The sequence below is a fragment of the Pieris napi genome, chromosome Z (assembly GCF_905475465.1).
Source record: "Pieris napi chromosome Z, ilPieNapi1.2, whole genome shotgun sequence".
In the NCBI taxonomy this organism is placed as follows: Eukaryota; Metazoa; Arthropoda; class Insecta; order Lepidoptera; family Pieridae; genus Pieris; species Pieris napi.
In genome coordinates, this window is record NC_062259.1 from 1,734,292 (window position 1) to 1,740,306 (window position 6,015).

Below are 6,015 nucleotides of genomic sequence, written 5' to 3' on the forward strand. Positions count from 1 at the left end.
AACGCCTCTCTACCACCAAACACGATGCGGTTGACAAACAGCGATACTATCGTTCGCCGTCGAGCAAATACTGCACGATGCAATATCGATTTTAGCGTTACCCGACATTGGTACAGAGGACGTGCGGCCAATGACAACAGAGGTGGCTGAAACGCATGGCATTGGACGGAACGTGTTTCGAAATTCAAACGCTCTCCTTCCATAGACGACATTTTTCTATCCATCTCTTTCTAGCTTATGGATTTTAATAATAACAAAATAAGAGGATTGACAGATTACGAATATATATTGTCAATAAAGTCTAAATTGGAATGACATATGAATAATTCGTTATCAAATTTTTGTATTTGGACATCATTTTTAGTTTATATGAGCTGAATGTTCGCTGATATTTTAACATAAGCTATCCTTAATAGATAGAAATTAACGTCCGAAGATGTTTTTGTAAATTAAATGAGTTGTTTGTGAATGGATATCAGTTTTATCGACGTTTAGGTACCTATTTGGATTTAAATTTTAAATTGTGTCCCAGGCCGCCTTTTTTTAGTATTCAATACGTACCTAAATGTCCTGTATTATAAATGATCAGGTTTTAACGATGCTTCTACCATGTGAGTATATATACTGTATACATTATAAGTTTTGAGAGAGTATACACATTCAGACATTATTAATAATAAATTGTTTATTTGTAATCAGATTGATTAATTATATATATAGAAAAATGTCATATTAATTATTATCATGATGTTATATAGATAATAATAATAAAAGTTATTTATAATTGTTATCAAAACTTATGGTTTAAATACTCTCCCCAGTCTCAAAATTCTCTCCTTTCGTTTAAAAAATTGGTAATTTTTTCGACTCCACATTAAAACAGCTCCAAATTTTTTTCTACATATCATTTTCATCACTCGACAATACAAGTCGTAAAGAAAGATAGAAATTTGGAGCTGTTTTAAAATTTAATCATTCTTTATGGCTGATTTTGTGATTTTTTTAAATAATTTATATAGGTATGTATGTAGATACCTAATATAATTTTAATTTGGTTTTTAAGTTTAATTTAAGTTGGTTTAGGCAATTGGCGATATCCAATATCTAATTCCTAGAACTCCTAGGTGGTAATCACTCATAAAAAATGCTGAACAGTGGGCAGAGTATACTTATATTCATCAGGACTGGACCAGCTTCGTGAAAGAATCCAAAACATTTAATTAAGAGGAACAATTTTAGCACTTGTCGGTAAGTATTATTCCTTTCACCTCCTGATGAGGAGTGTTCAGAGGAGTGGAGCGGCAGCTGAGTTTCATCATCGCTCGTCAAGGCAGAATACATAATACCATCCGTATCACCTCGACGTCCGTCGTACCACAACTGAGCGTTTCTTAAGGCAATTTTTGCACCACCACTATGTGGAACCAGCTGCCCACTGAAGTTAGGGTCCTTCAAGTAAAGAGCTTGCAAGCCTTGCGTGTGTGTATCACATATCATCAGGACAGCCTCCTTCGTTTGCCTATAAAAAAACAAATTCTTAACTCTAGTCTCTATGATAGAGGCTCCTCCGATCCCATCCAAAGTTCCTTTGGGCTTGCCAGTCCATTACCCGGCAGTTGCACAACGCCGCAGCGGGCGTCCTCACTCTCGTCCTGTTAGAACAATTACCTTCTTCCTCTGGTGCCTCTCTTACTGGAGGTCGGTCAGTCTCGTGAAGCGTGTCTTGTCAGAAACTCTTCCGCAGTCACAATACCCACCACATAGCCATGACATCCTTCTACCAACACGTTTACCCTGGATTTTACCCATTATAATAAATGGAGGGGGTCATGGCGCGTCACGTAACCCAGGTACGCAATTTTCAAAAGATTGTATGATTTTTATAAAGGATTTATTTTTATTAATTTATTTACAATTTTATTAACAATTAAATTCCTTCTCGCGATTCCATCATTGGCTCAATTCTCGGACTTACGCCCGAAACCAATAATTAATCCACAATCTCAGATTGAAAACAATCTGAGATCAGATCGTGACAGTCGATCGATCACCTATCTGCATCCCAATAACCAAACCCTACGAAGACAATCCATTTTTGGCGACGGATATTATATCCGTTCCGCTCTTTGTCGTTCCATTTTACCGAGTTTTCACTCATATTTGTTAATGTAAACCCAATAAAGTAAATAAAACCGTACAAATAACATTAAAATATACATGTGTGTATTTAAAACATAACAAACAGTTTTTTTAATTATTTAAAAAACTGGTTAAAAAGTTAAAATCTGTTAAAATAAACTGTTGAAATCGAGCTTTCGTCAACTGTCATTTTCATACAAAGGTCTATCCACAAACACCGATACGACCTCCCATGGATAGCTTGTTCGACAGATGGCTATTACAATCCGTCGATTGGTTATTGGCACAATTATTACATTTGGATTAAGATTATAGATTATGGATTGAGATAGGTTAACGGTTCGGGCGTTAGAGGACTGTAATTAAACTAATGTGTATTTTATTAAATTCCGTCAAATCTTCAGCCATTTTGGAGCCAACAGCCATCTAGGGGCGATGGCAAGCGGCCGGGTGGGATGTCTCTGATCCCTTGGAAGATGGGACGGGCTTTGGTATGGGATGCTACTTGTGTGGTGGTAAGGCGTCTCACCTCGGAGAAGCACAAAAGCTGGCGGAAAATAATAAACGGCTCAAAGAATCTTTCCTCCAACTTTGATTTTGTTCCCCGTGGAGTAGACTGGAACCGTGGAGTTCAAGTACACAGCTAATTAAAGATTTAAGCGCCTGGTGGGTGACCCCAGAGCTGGTGCTTGGAAAGAATAATCGCAATACAGCGGGGAAATGCCAGCATTAAATGGTCTGCCACAGGGAACTAAAATTTTCTATTTTTTTTTAATTATTAGTAATATTATATTGTATTTATACTGTATATTTGTTGGAAATAAATAAAATTCTTTTACGAAACAAATAAAAGAAAGAAATAAAAAAGAAGTCCTTTGAAGTTTGAATAATACTTCTATTTTAAGGTTAGTTGTTGTTTTTAGTTAAGAAAATTGTTAATAATATACAAGATTGTTATTTAAATAAAAAATGTTCAGTCGGTATATAGATATATATATATAGGATATATATTTTTCCCTTTGCTCCCGGGGTAAGACTGAATAGTCTTCTGGAGTACCTACATCAGTATTCACCGATGTTAGGTACTCCAGAATGTTCCTTCACCTTCGTTCAAGTCCAGAAACCATCTGAAAAATATACTATAATACCTTTTTGATATGATACTGTAAAAAAAATATGAAAACCTGTAGATGTTATGGTTAAGTGTACCTGTTATGGGTAGGTACTTGGCAACGGATATACATACATATTATAGATATATAGACATATACATAAATACATATTTAAACACCCCAGACCTAAGCACAACACCAAATGCTCATCACATCGATGTTTGTCTCAGCCGGGGATCGAGCCCGGGACCCATGGATTCGCAGTCAGGGGTACTAACCACTAGACCAATGAGCCGTCAAACATTGATACTTGATAATGATGATTTAATTATTTATATAATCGAAAAATATGTTGCTAAGAGGTAAACTCGTACCAATTCGAGTAGATTTTTATTCCTTGAACTCTGGGGAAGGTTTTTATTGAGACAAAATTGGATATATTGCACGAAAACCCCAAAAACAAAGTTTTTGTTCCGGAAAAGCGAACACTTCTCAAGGCTAAATTCCATATGTTGGTATGTACTAAGAAGGTAGGCTAAATAATTAAATTGCAAATAGCAGTGTTGGCCTAGTGGCTTCAGCGAGCGACATTCATCCTTGAGGTCGTAGAAACCCGGCTGTGCACCAATGGAATTTCTGTGCGCATTTAAAACTCGCTGTACGAAAACATCGTGAGGAAACCGGCTTGCCTTAGACCCGACGGCGTACAGGCACAGGAGGCGGATCACCTACTTGCTTATTAGATTGTCAAATCATGAAACGTATTCAGAAATCTGAGGCCCAGACCTAAAAAGGTTGTATCGCCACGGATTTATTTATTTTTAAGTTAATAAAACATTAAGGCGAAACGAAGTCCGCGGGAGCGCAATTTGTTAAATTGTTATCTTAAAATAACTTCCTTGGATATTCTTAGTTATATATTGATTTAATATATTAAAAATATTCTAAAATAAAGACCCAATTTGAATACACGAATGTTGTTTTATTAAAAACAGTAATTAAAATAAAATGCCTTTCCCGCCATTTTCATGAGTCAATGTTGATATTATTTTTTTTTTCTTTTTTTGGCATTTTTTTGTTACTAAAATAGTTTATTAACAAATAATTGTCATGTACAACATTAATTAATAATTTTCACTACGTCTATCACATTAGCGCTGTCATAGTTTGCCGTGATAGTACTGACCTTACGTCTTATTTGTAAACTGTTTACGTAGTTACCTCTAAGCGAACGAGATGGCGCTGATATAAAAAACTTATATAAAGATAATATTGTTAATATTAGATCGCACTTAATATTAGATCTATATTTTATAATTATTATTCTACTTAATGCTTTCTCTAATTAATGCTTATTTATACCTCTACTTCATTTAAAAGCTCTACAAAATAAACTTGAGTTTTTCTTATTTACACGAGATGGCGCTGATCTAAATAAATCTTGTTAAAACTGTATTTCTTTGTTTATTTGAAAAAAATAATAATATTATAGAATATAAATTATCTACTATTGTTATCGAGGTATATGAAATGTGGAACCGGCTGCGAGTGAATTGTCGGCGTTTTAAGAATTGCTACGCTCTTGAAGTCGAATTGGTTCCACACAGTTGTGGAACGACGGACGTCGAGATGATACGGGTGGAATACGATATGCCTCTGATGAAACTCAGCTTGCTTGGTTTATGAAGGAATTATTTCTCTTTTAAAGTTTTTTGAATGTGAAAGAATTATATCAAATCTTGAGTCCATTGCACGGAGAATGCTCCTTGGAACTATACAACCTGGTTCCGTCATCCCCTTTCAATCAACGCTCATCTAGAAGCACGCTGGAGTTTCACCTTGCTTCATCCACTTTCACGACATTCACCATGCTTATTAAATTAAGGTGCTTTTTCGATATTACTATAACTAATAAATATTACTAATCAAATAAATTACAGCGTAGTTATAAAATAAAAAGGTAAGTTTTCACCATATTTTGTGGAGTTTTTTTTGTAAAAGATAAAAATAAAAAACCAAAAATTTGTTTTTTTGGAATTTTTCACATAAATTTTGAGGTTATGTGAAAAAAGTGTGAATACAAAAGTTTTAGATCTTTTTATTATCTACAACTTTGTCATTTGACTTTTTGAAATCGAGATAAACCGCTTTTTACACTTCAAAACTTACTTTTCCCCTTCCCGACCTGAGATCGCCCGTAAATTATTTTTCCTTTCATTTTTATAATATTCTCCTCCTTTTCCAATGGTTTTCATCCTACTATTATTTTTTTTGGTTTCAAAAATTATCGACCCTTGTATATAATAGAATAGTAACGGGTTTAAAAATGGATCTTCACATTGCCCATTAAATAGTGTCAGGCGTTAACTTTTATAAGACAAAATTGGAAAAAGAAGAAGGAAGTACAACTTCTTTCCTTTCCTTACCTTTAACTTACGAGGTTCATGATGGGGATAAAATCTCTGGGGATTAGGTACGGGTATGGGAAAAAATGGGGGTGTGATTCATTAGAACTTAAAATGACGTTATCTACTGCGGATTAGGTGCTGGTGTCTTCATATTTTTACCGTCAAGACTTTTATAGTGGTAAGGCGCTTGTGTCAACATATTTTTCATCATCAAATGACTTTTCTAGCGGTTAGGCACTTGTGTCAACGTATTTTTCATCATCAAATGACTTTTCTAGCGGTTAGGTTAGGTTAGGTTAGGCGCTTGTGTCAACATATCTCTTATTAATGAGGAGAAGGTAAACAAAAAAAAAAAC